The 16781-nt window shown below is 40.7% G+C and overlaps 1 long non-coding RNA gene across 1 annotated transcript in view; it reads left to right on the forward strand.

Annotated features, from left to right (window-relative positions):
• LOC125080371 (uncharacterized) overlaps window positions 1-11445 on the forward strand; it is a 40447-nt gene extending 29002 nt beyond the window's left edge. Inside the window, exon 3 of the long non-coding RNA XR_007121346.1 lies at window positions 11383-11445. This is a non-coding gene — a long non-coding RNA (uncharacterized LOC125080371). The remainder of the gene's footprint in view (window positions 1-11382) is intronic.
• The last annotated feature ends 5336 nt before the right edge of the window (window positions 11446-16781 follow it).

Here is a 16781-nt window from a genome sequence, read left to right on the forward strand (position 1 = left end):
TACATGCGTGTACACATATACACATATGCCCATGTATACACACATGCACAAATACAAAAGTATACATTTCCGCATGTAGGCTTCTATATCTATACTAGGCTATGAATTCATACTGATGTCTCCAACCCTGATCCATTACCACATGGGTCATTCTAGATTTCTCCCCTGGTTGATCTGTAAATTTCCACCCATCAGTGAGAAACCTCATTTGTACCATTTGCCATTCATTTACCTAATTTTAGTACACGTGAATGTTCATTTCCAATATATACAAGTAGCAGTATCAGAACTGTTAGTCTACAACCCTGGGGCTAACAACTTGCTAAGCACAGTGCTGGTGTGCAGTGTCTTTCATCTTCAGTCTTACAGATTTGACTGATTTCCAGAATTACTTAAGTCAGCGTCTTCTCCCCTGTCCCCTTCAGGGAGAATGTTTCATACATTTAGATTGTCTTAGCACAGTCTGCATTCCTTCCTGTGACCGTTCAACCCCCTAAATAATTGTTTAAGTTTACATACAGTAAGATTTACTCCTTGTGTTGTAAAGTTCTTTGGGTCTTGAGAAGTGTGTAATGTCATGTATCTATTACAGTATCATGCAGAATAATGTCACAGCCTTAAAAAAAATCCCCTGTCCTTCCTCCATTCACCCTTCTCTTCCTCCAAGTGAAGCCCTAGAAACCATGGATCATTTTACTAGCTATATAGTTTTGCCTTTTCCAGAATGTCCTATGATTGAAATCATATAATATGGGGCCTTTTAGATTGGCTTCTTTCACTAAGGAGCTTTAAAGTTTCTTCATGTATTTCTGCGGCTTAATAGCTGATTTCTTTTTATCACCAAATAATATACCATGGTAGGGGTGTACCACAGTTTGTTTATCCATCCACCTATTGAAGGACATCTCAGTTCCTTTCAACATCTACTGATAATGAATAAAATTGTCATAAACAGGGGTGCCTGGTTGGTTGAGTTGGTAAAGCATGCAGCCCCTTGATCTCAGGGTTGTAAGTTGGAGCCCCATGTTGGGTGTAAAGATTACTTAAAAATTGGGGCACCTGGGTGGCTCAGTGGGGTAAAGCCTCTGCCTTCAGCTCAGGTCATGATCCCAAGGTCCTGGGATCGAGCCCCGCATCAGGCTCTCTGCTTGGCGGGGAGCCTGTTTCCCTTCCTCTCTCTGCCTGCTTCTTTGCCTACTTGTGATCTCAGTCTGTCAAATTAATAAATAAAAAATCTTAAAAAAAAAAGATTACTTAAAAATAATTTTTCTTAAGAAAAGGTGCTATAAACGCTTGTGTGTAGGTTTTCATGAACATAACTTTTCAATTAATTCGACAAATACCTAGGAGCATGATTCCTGGGTCATATGGAAAGACTGTTTAGCTTTTCAGGAAACTGCCCAACTGTCTTCTAGAGTGACTATACCCTTTTGTATTCCCACCAGCATGGAAGGAGCATTCCTGTTGTTCCAAAACTTCCCTTTTCTTTCAAATCATGTCACTTACATCATGAGCACAAACATCTAGCCACTTTGCACTGCTCCAGAAGGCAGGGTTTCCATAAGGAGAGGTGGTGACCGGGACACAGATCCACTAGGTGCCACCAGTTCCCATAGGATAACTGGAGCTCTGATATTTCCACAGTCTAAGGACAGACTATGATTGCCTGGGTGAAATAAGGGAAGAGCATGTGGAGAATACCCAGGACATTAGGAATTCTTATCACACAGCCAAACAGTACTTCCTTGGTTCCTTGGATGTCAGAAAGGAACTCCACTAACCAGCCACCCAAGATGCACCTATATTACCCAGGTCCCAAAATTTCCTCATGTATATTGCAGTCAGGATGAATTTACCAGCGGGAGCCTTCAAAATGAAAAGATGTGACACAGCAGAGAATTTAAGAACTTGCCAGCTTTTTCATTGCCAACACTTAACTACAAAGATGCACCAAGCCCGTGCTATGGGCCAGTCACTGTGCTGGATACTAGCATCTCAGAGCTCCTTTTACATGGAGGAAACTCGCATGTCCACAGGTCGTCCCAATTCAATGCAATACACACAATAACAGAGGGACACATACTGATCTGGGAGCTGACGATACAAGCCCGGTTTGTAAGTGGGAGCCAGTTAAGTAGCAATTTTCACAACATCTTTTGCATCCAAGGAACCAAGCCAGTCAACCTAGGGGGCCAACGTGAGCTTTTGCAGGCTTAGGCTAAATGATGGCAACTAGCCTTTTGCAGATGGATATGAAAGAAGAAATGAATTCCTTCGTGGATTTGAGGCGTTGGTAGAGGAAAAGATGGCAGGAGGTAAAGGAAGAAGCCCAGCCGTGGAGAGCCCTGGGGCAGAGACACTTATTATAGGAGCAGCTGCACTCTGCGCCCCCCAGTTTCTGAAGCTTCCCCGTGATTTGGAGAGAAGACAGCACACATTTTAAGGACACAGTGGAATGCAAGCGATTGATGGGTCAACACGCCTGGCTGGGCTGGTGATTTTGTAATTACAAAGCAGATTTTTTAGACAGAATGGTTACCCCAACTGTGTAATTAAGAGGATCATTAGGGATTGTTGCTGGGCTCTGCGTGGCCCGGGGGCTAGAGCTACCACATGGTTACAATAGAAAAATGCAGGCAGGCTTCATCATAAGGCCATTGCTAATTAATTGAAACAAATATTTGCAACAACAACTCCAATATATGATACATCTGCAACAGTTGAATGTTGAGAGAATCTGAACAGTGGGGTCTGATCTGGGTTAACCAAAACAAAACAAAACAAAGGAACACACACGCACAAACATACACACAACAGGTGTTAGGCCCCAGGTTAGAGAAAAACCAATGGGCCGGTAGAAATTGGAATTGAAATTGGTCTTGGTGCCGTTTTGATGGAATCCAACCCTGGAGCACTGGTTAAGACCTAATTTTGTCATCCCATTTACCTTAGAATGGGCATGGAGAAGTTGGAGACGTTCCAGAAACAAACAAGAGTGATTGAGTTGGAAAACAGTACCTATGGGGAAGGTGAGAAGAGCAGAGATTTAGTCTGGGCCATAAATCTGCAGAAGACATTAATAGAGATTTCAACATTTTCAACATTTTGGATAGAGATCTACCCATAGGATAGGGATTCGCTGTTTCCATCTCTCCTGAGCCCAGGGAAGAAATAAAGCCTCAGCTACAGAATGAGGAACTGAAATGAGCACACATTTTGACATTTTAGGTTCTAGAGCAGGAAACAACCCAGACATTTGATCTAATTCCCTGGAAGCCTTGAGAATAGCAAACAGACCATAAATCTCAACCCAAACCCCGCTCCATGCACTGTACAAATTTCCATTTTTCTTCATCTCATTCTGGACATCTTCCTTGTTGAAAATCATTAAGCAGCCTTCGCTAAATGAAAGCACTCCTTCAGGGGAAAAAAAAAAATACAGGCCAAATCATCAACAGACAATTCCAATCCCATGTGCTGAAAGGAGGATCAGACCACAGATTATAAGTGAAGCCACTAAGCCACACTAAGGTGTGGATTGTATATGCTTTGAAGGTTGAAGGTTGATTCTAATCTTAGGATTCTAGAAATTCATGACTATCTGCTTTATATTTCCATTGCCTGCCATGATACCCAACACAGTAGGTGCTCAGTACGTGCTGTTGCTCAGGGACCACATGTGTCTCTCCCTGGGTGTGTGGGAGAAATTCTGTGAGAGTTTCGCCCTGGTGACAGGCAGCAGAGAGCAATACCCTCCATGCCCCACGGGCTTGTTCCTCCAACTGTGATGTGAAAAAGCACAGGGAAAATCTGGCACCTTTTTGGTTTGTCCTTTTTATTCAGTGTTCAGTATATAAAATCATGTTTTTACATTAAAGCAAACATATATGCCTTATATTTTAGAAAGGAAAAATTCATACGAGCTTTTCAAAGAAAACAAGAGTCTTCAGAGAAATGTCTTCCCTGATGAAGCTCTGGGGAAGGCTCTAGAATCCCAGGGGTATGCACTTACTCTACTCTAGCTAGGAATAGTTTAGAGCAGCACTATCCACAGAAATTTCTGAGATGATGGAAATAATCTGTATAGACACATGTTGCTACTAAGCACTCCAAATATGACTAGTGAGATGGAGGAACAAAATTTTTAGTTATATTTTATTTAATTCATTTAAAAATTTTTAAAAGATTTTTATTTATTCATTTGACAGACAGAACAAGCAGCAGGCAGAGGGAGAGGGAGAAGCAGGCTCCCTGCCGAGCAGGGAGCCCGATGCAGGGCTTGATCCCAAGTCCCTGGGATCATGACCTGAGTCAAAGGCAGATGCTTAATGGACCAAGTCACCCAGACACCCCTTAATTCATTTAAATTTAAATAGCCAGTGTGTGGCTGGTGGCTACTGCATTGGATAGGTTTCAAGGACTAAGTTACATTTTATTCCCAATGTCTCCTGAGAAAAATCTTTGGGAATTAAGGAAGAACCTAGGAAATGGAGCCGAGCATGAGGCTTCGGTAACATTTTCCCTCTGTCATCTTTCACTTCTGCTCCCAACCCTCTACTCGCCAGAGAACCCCTTCCCCAGTCTCCAGAAGAACCGAACATATGCAAAAACATACTTCTAAGAAGAGCCAGGAATGGTGAGCAGTATGTGTCGGGAAGTCTAGGAACCCAGCCTGGCTGTCTTGTGATCCTCCCAAGAAGACCTCAGGAATCCTGAAGGCAATTTCTAAATTCCTTTCATAGAGGTAGAAAGCGAGGCTTGGGGGTGGACATATATACTGTTCCAGTGACTTGGTGAATGAAGTGGAAGGAGTACCCTCAGCCTCCAGCTCCTGTAGATAAGTTCTCGTAATGAACCTGGGTCCCTCTCAGGGAAAGACGATGGACTGTTCTTCCTTGGCCTGTGAGCTTGCTAAGATTTCACACCCACATAACATCCTCGTGATGTGACCGTACATATACATTGCGTGATTTACAAATGCCCCTCTGACTTAGTAATTCCCATGCTAGTAAGTTATCCAAAATAAATCATGGGGAAATGTTAGTAATATTATAATAAGTGGGAAAAAGGAAGGGTACAAATTATATATACTATATTTATATGGAATAATGTTATATATGTTATATATTTGCAGTAATGTAATATTATATCATGTAATTATTATGTGTAATACATTGTACCTGGTAATATGTATCATATACATAATCCCAAGAGGCTTTTTTAATGGATGAGTATACCTACAACAAAAATTGGAAGAAAAAATACCAAAACATTGATAGTATAATGTCAAAATGGTAGGATTATAGGTGATTTTGATTTTTTACTTTATACTTTCTGTACACTTCAATTTTTCTTTAGTAAACACCACTTTTATGATTAGGAAAGCCGTTATGTATAAAGACCAACACCTCATATAATTATCATGACTCAGCATCTCGTATCCGGTGAGAACCCACAACATTGTCTTCACTGTTGTTGTACTTAATTGATGTGCTTTGGTCCTGCATCAGCGTGCAGATGTTCTAGAACAGCTTGGAATTTTAAACATCCCCTTCATGTAAGTTTTCTCTGAAGTGGGCTCTGTAGGGAGATAGGCATAGGCATAGGCAACGCCAATGGGCAAGAAACGAGGGTGACCTGACCAAGGAGGAGACGGGTTAGAGACCCTTTCGGGTGGCTAAGAGTAAGGGGGGAGGAGCTGTGCTCTGGAGAGGAAGCAGCTATTGTCAGAACGAGCATAGAAAAAGCTGTGCCTTTGTCTAATTTACAAAAAGGCGACTTCTAGGCTAACGGTGGTCTTGTGTAGACTCTTTGGTACCACCGACTTGATCATATTCAGAGTGAAATGTAGATCTGGCAAACACACGCAGCAGCTATATGGGAAGTTGCCCTCATGACAGCCTTCAAAAGTCAAGGCAAATGCCAAGATTTCACACATGCCTAATTTCTAACCACAGACCTGCAATTCCAGGTTCCTATCTCCCCCGAGGTGGCTGTAGGTTGGCTTCAGGCTGATTCTTGAAAGCAATTGCTGAGAGAATTGGGTAAAACGCACTTAGATCTGAACAGTAGTTTCTAAGGTGGTGAGAGCCTCAGCAAGCCAGCTTTCCGCAGTCTGCAGACAGACGCAGGATGGGGTGAGAGCAGGGCTTTCTGTTGTGATGTGCTTGCTCCTGCTGAGAACACCCTGCTTTGCAGGCAGGACATGTAACGCTGCTTTCTACATGCCCCAGCATTGCCACAACCTTTTATGTTGCATCCTGTCAACCTAAGCCATGATGGGGGGGGGATACAACTTGGGGTGGCATCAGGTACCTTGTAACGCATCGCAGCCTTGAAGTCAGTATCAGCCAAGTCACACACGTCAGCTTGGACACAAGATGCTCTTTGGTCAGAGGACATGATCTCATGTGCAGCACGTGATAGCTGAGGGTGTAAAATGCATTAAGGAAGAACATCTACGTCACACTCCATCTGAGAGCCCAAGTTTATCTGCTACATTGAATTATCCATTCTCCACTGAAAAACTCCACAACCATTGGGTCCTTATGAGAAACGAGCTGACCAATGAAGCTATTCCAAACATTTGGAAAGAAGATGGTGCCTCCAATCCCCTGCGGAAAAGTCATGGCTTGTGAGGAGGTCACCTTCAAGTACTGATGCTGGTGGAACCCCGTCAAGCAATTTATGAAGCCCACGGCTGGCTTAACAGCTATCACCTTAAATCAGAATAATGCCAAATGACTTACAGTCATTTAAACTTAAGATCTTATTATCATCACCCATTTACCGATTGATTACATATATGAGACTTGGCAGGAGAATGATGATGATGAACAATGAGTGAATGAATATTGTGAGTCCCTCTAAGACTATTCTTCACTATAAAGGAAGTGAACTCTTCACTAGAAATGAAATGAATAAGTGGTCTCCTCCTCCAGCTGCTGCCTGAAGGAATGGGACTTAGTAATTATGGGAAACTTTATATTCTCCAAACCCCACTAAGGAGCCGTAAGGGAATTTGGGAACACCACAGCCCTCAAAGACTGAATAGCACTGAAGTATGGCTCAAGCATTCCACAGCAGGCTGGGAATCCTCCCAGTTCCTCTCAAGAAAGGAGGATTCAATGCAACTAAGGGAGGCTTCAACAGCTCATAACCTGCCTTTGGGTTATAGATGCTTTCGGTTATATTCTTTTGTAAAAGTTTCATGCTCTGAGTTTCTCCTGGCCCAGTCAGAGAAAGAAGAAACTATCTGGGAAGAGAGGTCAGGGCTATATTTCTCAGGAGACTTCTTTTTATTCAGTAGAATTGGAAGACTCTGATAGATAAGCAGTCCATCCAACAATCCATTGGTAAGTAGCAGGCCCAATGCCATGGAGATGTCAAGTCAACCTTCAGCTCTCACTCTTCCATCAGTCTTCCTCAGACGTGACTAAATTCTTACCTTCCTGCCCTAGTCAAGACTAGTGGGTTAGCAGGAACAGAAATAGCAAGCTCAATCGAAAAAGTGCAGCTGGACTTTGCAGAACCAACACAAGCCAGATGAGTCAAAGCAGCTTCTCTCTACTTCACTCTGTCCCTTTCCCTTTCTAGAACCACATGGCCTTGCACTTTCCCTTTCCCTGCATGACTTCTCCTCACCCCCATCTCCATCTCTGCTTTCTTCCATTTAGCTGTGTCTCGTAATCAGCTTTCTCTGCCTCTTTATGTGCACAAGGACAAATATGGTTACCTTGACCCATTTTAATTGTCCTCAGTTCAAAGGCTTTAAAAAGAAAAAAGTACTGTATCTTGTAGCTCTAATAAAAATTCCCAGGAGGGGGGCGCCTGGGTGGCTCAGTGGGTTAAGCCGCTGCCTTCGGCTCAGGTCATGATCCCAGGTCCTGGGTTCAAGCCCCACATCGGGCTTTCTGCTCAGCAGGGAGCCTGCTTCCTCCTCTCTCTCTGCCTGCCTCTCTGCCTACTTGTGATTTCTCTCTGTCAAATAAATAAATAAAATCTTTAAAAAAAAAAAAAATTCCCAGGAGGTTTAGGTTCATGTTTGGTCTACTTCAGTCCAATTGGTACTGTCCACTGGGTGTCCACTCTAGTCCAATTCGATATGGCCAGGACAGTCTTATCATCCAAACAAAACTTTCAAGCACAACTTCACACAAATCATGGTACAGTGAAAGAGAATAGGCTTAGAATCAGACAGACCTGGGTTGGGACACTGGCTCAGAAACCACCAACCATGTGACCTTGGTTAAGGACAATAAACCTCAATTTCCCCATATGAATAGAGGAAATATCTATCCTAAGAGGTGTTTTTGAGGAAGAATGAGTTTTGGAAAGAGTTACCTAAACCCAGACTCTCCACTTCTTCACTTCCTACTCCCTCCACATTCACTTACTTCTCTGGCTTCTGCTTCTATCATTCCCTTGAAATTGGTTTCATTAAGGTCAACTGTGACTTTCCTATTGGTAATATTTGTCTTGATCTTATTTAACTTCTCTTTAGAATTAGGCACTGTTGACTATTCTTTCCTAGAAAATGCTCTTTCTATGGCTTTTTTGACAACATATCCTACATTTTTACAAATTCATGTTGGTTTCTTTGATTGTTTTAATATATAAATGAACAAAATGAAATAGTCATTTTTTTGTATCCTCACCAAAAGTTAACTACTGCTAACATGTTTGATTCTTTTTTCTTTTTCATTCTTTTCTTCATGAAAACCACTCCATCATTTTATTAAAAAAATGTTTTACTTGATCAGGATGTGAATTCAATTAATGGAAATGTAAGAAAAAATATAGAAATTTAGAAACAGCTCAAACTCCTCCAGCCCAAAATTCTATTCTTTATTTAGGATAATACAACCCAAACCTTTTTTTTGTTGTTGTTACCCAAGATATCTTTTTAAAATGCAAACTTGGACCTAGAAATAGATGGAAATACATTTTTTTAAATGAGCTCACATTATAGATGTTACTTTAAGTTAAAAGAAGTAAATGTAATTTTGCTTTGTTTAAATGGACATGAAACAGAGGAACTGTTTGTTGACCTTCAAATAACTATTTCCTTCACCTGCCACAGAAACAATTTTCTAAAAGACCCCTTCAAAGCTAAGAGGAGAATATGAAAACTATTAGGCAGGTAGAGTCATCACGTATTTCTCTGTTAGACATCGGTACTCTCTCAGTTCCTCCCAGCTCCCTTCACCCAGCTCCTGATCTGTGTTTGCTGTATTGTTTTTATATTGTCTACATTTGTAGTTTTCATTTTAATTTCTGTACATGTAATGCACCAGAGTTCCTTGGAATCTGGCTTTGACTCTCTTATTCAAAGGTATTTAATGCTTTCTACCAGTACCTTGATCACGGAATGTCCATTCTTATGTTCTTTATTTTGATTTACCTCAATGTGGAATTTTGTTATCTGCAGCTTTTTCAGAAATGCTCATGGGTCTGTATTTTTTTTAGTTATTTTGTATGTGAGAGAGTCTGGTATGGTTTTTTACATACATGAAATGTTCACAAAAAGTCACAATTTCTTTCTTTTAGAACTCTGATGATATTCCTCCTTTATTTTCTTTTAGTGTTGGATACTCTTGTGGAAGTCTGGGGCCAGCCTTATTTACTATTCCTCACTTGATGCATGAGAAAAATCTCTCTTTACCTTTGTTCGTGTAACTTAACTAGGTTAGAGTAACTGGACTATATCTTACATTCAGTCTAAGCAGTTGAGATAATGTATAAAAGTGCCTAGCATAGAACCTAGTACTGGGGCTGACCAACTCGTGCCCATAGACTGAATCAGCCTGCAACCTCTTTTTGAAAATAGAGTTTTATTGGAACACAGCCATGACTATTCATTTATATCTTGTCTCTGGCTCCTTTCCTGGTATAATGGCAGAGCTTGTGACAGAGACCACATGGTTTCCAAACCTAACTACATGTCCCTTTACAGAAAATGTTTATCAACCCTGGACCTAGACATAGTCTTTTCCCCAGTACACACTCTCCATCTCTAGCCTTTAGAATCAGAAAATGTGAACATTAAGAGAAACTTTACACTTCACTCTCTAGTCTAACACCTTGTCTTCTGCAAGAAAAGCTTCCATAAAATCTAGACATGTGCCCACCAATCTTTTGCTAACCAACTCTGAAGAGTTCACCTGCATTCCACCATGTCTACATTACCTGGTATCACCTTTCAAAGATGAGTTCACATCTATGTCCAGGGACCCATCACAATTGAATGATGTTTCAATTTAAAGCTGTCTGCATTCAAGGGCACTTGGGTAGCATAGTCAGTTAAACCTCCAACTTTTGGTTGTAGGTCAGGTCATGATCTCAGGGTCATGAGATAGAGCCCAGCAATGGGTTCTGCGCTCAGCATGGAGTCTGCTTGAGACTCTCTCTCTCTCTCTTATGCCTTCTGACCTTCCCTGCCACTCTCTCTCTCAAATAAATAAATAAATCTTAAAAAACAAAACAAACAAACAAACAAAAAACTGTCTGCATTCAGACATGCAGGGCCAAGAGATCAATTCCCCGGATGGGCTCTGCACTCAGCATATAATCTGCTTGAGACTCTCTCTTCCTTGCCCTCTGCCCCTTCCTGCCTCTTTATCTTTCTCTCTCTCTCTCTCAAATATATAAATAAATAAATAAATCTTAAAACAAAACAAAAAAACTATCTGCATTCACACTTGTGTCCTGTTGCCTTCCTGTAGTCAGAGGGGCCATGCCCACTTGCAAATAACCAATCCCACAGCATGAGGTTTGATGAGAGGGAGAATAAAATCCAAGTGCTTCTGATGTGAGTCAAGTCCAAGAAAATTCAATGCTAAGTCTATTAAAGGTTATTTTGAAATGATCCAGATTTTAAAAGAGTTTCCATGATGACTTTGAAATACACTTGACTCATCTGGTCCTTCCTCTTCAGGAATGGGCAGGTTTCTACAGAAGGAATACCTGTGGAGATCATTTCCTGCTCTGTGAATTGCCATCTCCACTCACTATCTCTCATGTACCAATTTGTAGAGAGTGATGAGGGTGGTGAGATAGGAGGAAGGATTAATAGTTTGCTTTCCAGTGACTGGGAATGTTGAGAATAGATATTTAGTAGAGGGTGAGATAAGGAATCTTCATGCTCTCTGAGTGTTTGTACATGGATGATATCAATATTTCAGCCTTTTAGATATCTACTTGCCTTAGGTCAGTAAAAATTAGAGACAGATATCTTATTTAACTCTGTCTTATCTTCTCTTTGCAACTTGAAGTAGAGGTAGGTTGGTTAACACAAAATATATCTTGGGGTGGGTACATATTTGTAATGTATATAAAAGGCTGAAATACAACTTTTTGTATTTCCTCTTCCACAGACAACAGAGTGAGCATCTACAAAGCTGAGAAATATTATGAGTCAACAGATTCAGAATGTGTGGCCTCAGGCAAGTTTCCTAACCTGCTCTGCCTTAGTTTCTTTATCCTTAAGATGGAGAAGTAAGAAGAACTAACTTAGATAGGTACTGACTCTGTGCTAGTTTCCTTTGCTCTCCACAGATGATCTTATTCAATCCTGACAATTCTTCAAGATACAGACAGCTATTGTCCCCTCTTATGTGAGGAAAGTAAGGGATAGAGAGGTTCAAGCCATTAGCTAGTGGGACTGGAACTTGGAAGTCTGGTTCCAGAGTATTCTACCTCTAGTTAAGAGTGAGTTTAAAAATACACGAAGAGAAAAAATACAAGTAAATTTCTTATCATGTACTTTGTATATAGTAAGCATGCTAGAAATGGTAGTGATCTAAAATATTGATGATGATTATGATGAAAAGAACGATAAAACACCAGAGTTATTTAGAAAAGTGATTATAACCCCTGAGAGGGCTGCTGGCCCCAACCAACCTTTCCTCCTTATTGGAGACAGGGCTGTCTTTACTTGACCTTGGATCCTACTTGGGACAAAGATGGCCTCCTCCTCCCACAGTGTTGATAGAGTTCAAAGTTGCTGAGGCCAATATGACAGTTCTGGCTATTGGTCTTTGACCATGGGGCTTATGCTCAGCCTTTATCTTCTGCCAGGGTCTCAAAATCAGGGATGATTTTCATGCATTCACAAAGGCTGCCAGGTAGAAATCAGACATTACCACTTCTGGCTGTGGAAGGCTTGGTACTGGGATCCACCCTGGCCATTGGGCATCGTGAGAAGATATGGGAGTATTCCTCTTCTAAGAGTCCAGCCCTGGCCTTCTGCCTCTTCTATAGAAGACTGAGGGTAGAAATGAGGTTTGGGAGATAAATCACAGTCTGTGCACTGAAGAAGAGGATGCCAGGGAGGGCAGAGAATGAGAAGAGGGGAAATTCAGGTACCAACAATGAAAGGCTTTGACAAGAACTCTGAATCACAAGGAGATGAGGTTGGGATATGGTCACATGGTGAAGAAAATGAGCAGTACTTTATTTATTTTTACTTTTATTTTATTTTTTAAAAGATTTTATTTATTTATTTGACAGAGAGAGAGAGAGATCATAAGTAAGCAGGGAGGCAGGCAGAGAGAGAGGGGGAAGCAGGCTCCCTGTTGAGCAGAGAGCCCGATGTGGGGCTCGATCCCAGGACCCTGAGATCATGACCCGAGCCGAAGACAGAGGCTTAACCCACTGAACCACCCAGGCGCCCCATGAGCAGTACTTCTAAAGAGTAAGCAAAGACCAAAATAATTAAAAGCGGGGACTCAATCAGATATGTGTATACCCATGTTCATGATAGCCTGATTCACAACAACTAACTTAAAATGAAATGCTTTTTAAAAAAATGAAATGCTTTAACTGTAAGATGATCTATGTAAACCTCATGATGACCACAAAGAAAAAACTTTAAAAAAAGAGAAAGAAAAATCCTTTAATAGATACACAAAAGATAAAGAGAAAGATCGAATCATACCACTATAAAAAAAAAAAAAACAACCACAATAGCCAAAAGGCAGAAACAACCCAAATGTCCATTGATGATATGAAAAAATAAACAAAATATGGCCTACCCAGACAACAGGATATTATTTGACCCTAAAAAGGAAATAAATTCTGATAGGTTCTACAACATGATGAAACTTGAAGATATTATGCTAAATAAGATATTGTATTATTATAGTATTTATGCTAAATAAGTAGATATTGTAGGGTTCTGCTTATACAGGGCACCTAGAGTAGTGAAATTTAGAGACAGAAAATGGTTTGGCTCCTGAAGATGAAAAAGTTTTGGAGAGGGATGTGGTGATGATTGCAGAATAATACAAGCATACTTAATTCCACTGAATGATACAATTAAATGGCTGTAATGGTAAATTTTATGTTACATCTATTTTATCACAATCAAAATAATGAAAAATAAAGGAAACCTCAAAATGAAAGAGCTGGCAAATGTAAATATGACTTAATTACAGTAGTTGCTTTCTTACGCACTTTTATTACATAGATATACGTTTATATTTAGTGGTAGTGGTGGCTGAGGTGAAGAAGAAACCAGCAAAATGTATTTAATTTCCACTTTTACCAATCTGAACCCACTGGTCAAAAATGAGACTCATAATTTATCCCAGGGAGCTGCCACAAAATTTGGGCAGTCCTGCCCTCCCATCAGTCACTCTCCTTGGGAGAGTGAGACCCAAGTGAGAAGCCATGTGAGACCCCATGGAGGGTGTCAGCATCAGGATTCCTGACGCAAGAGCTGGCAAGACTAGAGCAGCAGGAAAGTAGGTCAATGGAGAAGCCATTTGCTGGCTTGCAGAGACTTCAGTTGGGGTAGGCTGTGCTGCCGGCTGTGATTCAGGGCATGAGCTCCTTATTATACACAGGGGTAAATGTTGTTAATACCATGAGGTTGCATAGAGCTCTCTAGAAGCCAAACTGAGAGACTCTCATTGACTCTGGCAGGCTCCCCAGTGCTGGCAAATCAGGGCATCACGGGACTCTGGTTTCCCTACAATTAAACAGATAATTAAGAAATAAGAACATATTTTTCCAATATAAATTGATAGATGCTGGTGGGTAATGTTAGCATCAGGAATAAATTGAGCAGTAATCTGCAAAGGATGTTATTGCTATTACAAAAATAAAGATCTGTCTCCACAACCAATCAATTCAGCAGATATATACCAACAATCAAATTGTTAAAAATGACTTCTATAAATTGCCCAGTGTTCCATCTAATGGTACCAGAAGCAGCTGTGATACAATTTTGAGCTGATATAACCATACATTGAGCGCGCTTTTTCATCCTGATGTTTTTTGTTCCCTTCTAAGCAGTTGTAGAAGAGCCCCAGCTTTGTTTAATGCACCCATGTGAAAACAAAGTGTATTTCACTCCACAGGGTTAGTAAAGGCATTTTGGCAGAAACACTCAGAAATATATGCATTTAATATGGGAAGAATAATTCAATTTTCTTTCTATTATTTCAGCTACAAGGTTGCAATATCTTTAATTCTTCATTAAGCCCTCTGGCTTGCAAGGAAGTTGCTCTTCTTTACGAGCTGCCATACCTCTTTCAAATGAATGTGGAAAAGACCCACAAAGGGATAGTTATAATCAAGTATTTTTCAGTCTTGTCTAACAGCCATTTCAATGAAATCGGAACGATGTAGTACATTTTTGTGATACCTGTGGCACTTGAAGACGCGATCTGTCCAAACTTTTATTGTCTGGTAATGCCTAATCACCAAGCTACCCTGTGATTTGTCAGTGGCCTTTTTTTTTTCCCTTTGCATATTCATTTCAGCTGACAGAGCAGTTAAAAACTGGCTGAACTGAAGGCAATTTTCTCAGTGGGGAGCACTGACACAACAGGAATCCATCTTGAATATTACAGTTCCAAACTTACTTCTCATGCTGAAGTTTGTCTGGTAAACTCAGATGGTGCCCAAGCTGAGACATGGTTTTTACTCCAGACACAATTAACAGTGAGAGCAAAAACATCAAGAGTAGCCATTGGTCTCCTACTGAGTGTTAAGTTCTTTCCACAACAAGTGGGACACCAGGAGGCATATCAACACAAATAAATGTGGTCCCTGCCCTCAAATAACTTACAAGACAGTGAGGAAATGACTAAAAGAATTGAATGGTTTGGGAACAACGAAGATGATACAAATTAGGGTGAGTCCTGTGGAACAGGTTTGGTTTGGAAGAGAAAGTTCCTATTTCTCCCCAAGATAAAGGTTATCAAGCTCTACATAGGACATGCAGAGGGTAAAAGAGAGCCATATACTTGTCTTGAGTTCAAAAAGCTAACGATGTAGTGGAGGAAGAAACCTAGAGTGACAGCTTATAAGATAAGGTAAGAGAAATAGAGACATAGGGGAAGGAGAGAGTAGTCAAGGTGGGTCAGGGTCAAGGACAGGTCTGAGGAGGCACAAGTGAGGCATATTAAGTTTGACATAGAAATGATGCCTGGTGAGAAGATATTTGTGAATGATGTATCTGATAAAGTTTTAGTGTCCAAAATCTATAAAGAATCTACCAAACTCAACATCCAAAACACAAATAATCCAGTTAAGAAATGGACAGGACCGGGGTGCCTGGGTGGCTCAGGGGGTTAAAGCCTCTGCCTTCAGCTCAGGTCATGATCCCAGCGTCCTGGGATCGAGCCCCACATCGGGCTCTCTGCTTGGCAGGGAGCTTGCTTCCCTTCCTCTCTCTCTGCCTGCCTCTCTGCCTATCTGTCTGTCAAGTAAATAAATAAAATATTAAAAAAAAAAAAAAGAAATGGACAGGACCCATGAACAGACATTTTTCCAAAGAAGACATACCAATGGCTAACAGACACACAAAAAGTTGCTCAACATTACTCATCATGAGGGAAATACAAATCAAAACTACAATGAGGTATTACCTCACACCTGTCAGGATGGCTAAAATTAACCACACAGGAAACAACAGGTGTTGGTGAGATTGTGGGAAAAGGGGAACCCCCTTGCACTCTTGGTGGGAATGCAAACTGGGGCAGCCGCTCTGGAAAACAGTATGGAGGCACCTCAAAAAGTTAAAAATAGAGCTACCCTATGATCCAGCAACTGCATTACTAGGTATTTACACAAAGGATACGAAAATACTGATTTGAAGAGACATGTGCACCCTGATGTTTATAGCAGCATTATCTACAATAGCCAAATTATGGGAAAAGCCCCAATGTCCATCAACTGATGGATGGATAAAGATGTGGTATACACATACAATGGAATAATATTCAGTCATCAAAAAGAACGAAATCTTGCCATTTGCAATAACATGGATGAAGCTAGAGTATATTATGCTAAGTGAAATAAGTCACTCAGAGAAAGGCAATTATTATATGTTTCACTCATATGTGGAATTTAAGAAACAAAAGAATGGACATACAGGAAGGCAGGGGAGAGAAGGAGGCAAATCATAAGGGACTCTTTTTTTAAAAGTAGGCTCCATGCCTAGCTCAGAGCCCAACACAGGGCTTGAACTTACAACCCTGAGATCAAGATCCAAGCTAAGATAAAGAGTTGGACTCTCTACTAACAGAGCTATCGAGGTATCCCACAAGAGAGCCTTAACTATAGAGAATAAACTGAGGGTTGCTGGAGGGAGGTGGGCAGGGGATGGGCTAGATGGGTGATGGGTATTAAGAAGGGCACTTCTTTTAATGAGCAGTGGGTATTGTAGGTAAGTAATAAATCACTAAATTCTACTCCTGAAACCAATATTACACTCTATGTTAACTAACTAGCATTTAAATAAAAACTTGAAACAAAAAATAAAATAACAT

Source organism: Lutra lutra, chromosome 11 (genome assembly GCF_902655055.1).
Source record: "Lutra lutra chromosome 11, mLutLut1.2, whole genome shotgun sequence".
NCBI classification, from domain to species: domain Eukaryota; kingdom Metazoa; phylum Chordata; class Mammalia; order Carnivora; family Mustelidae; genus Lutra; species Lutra lutra.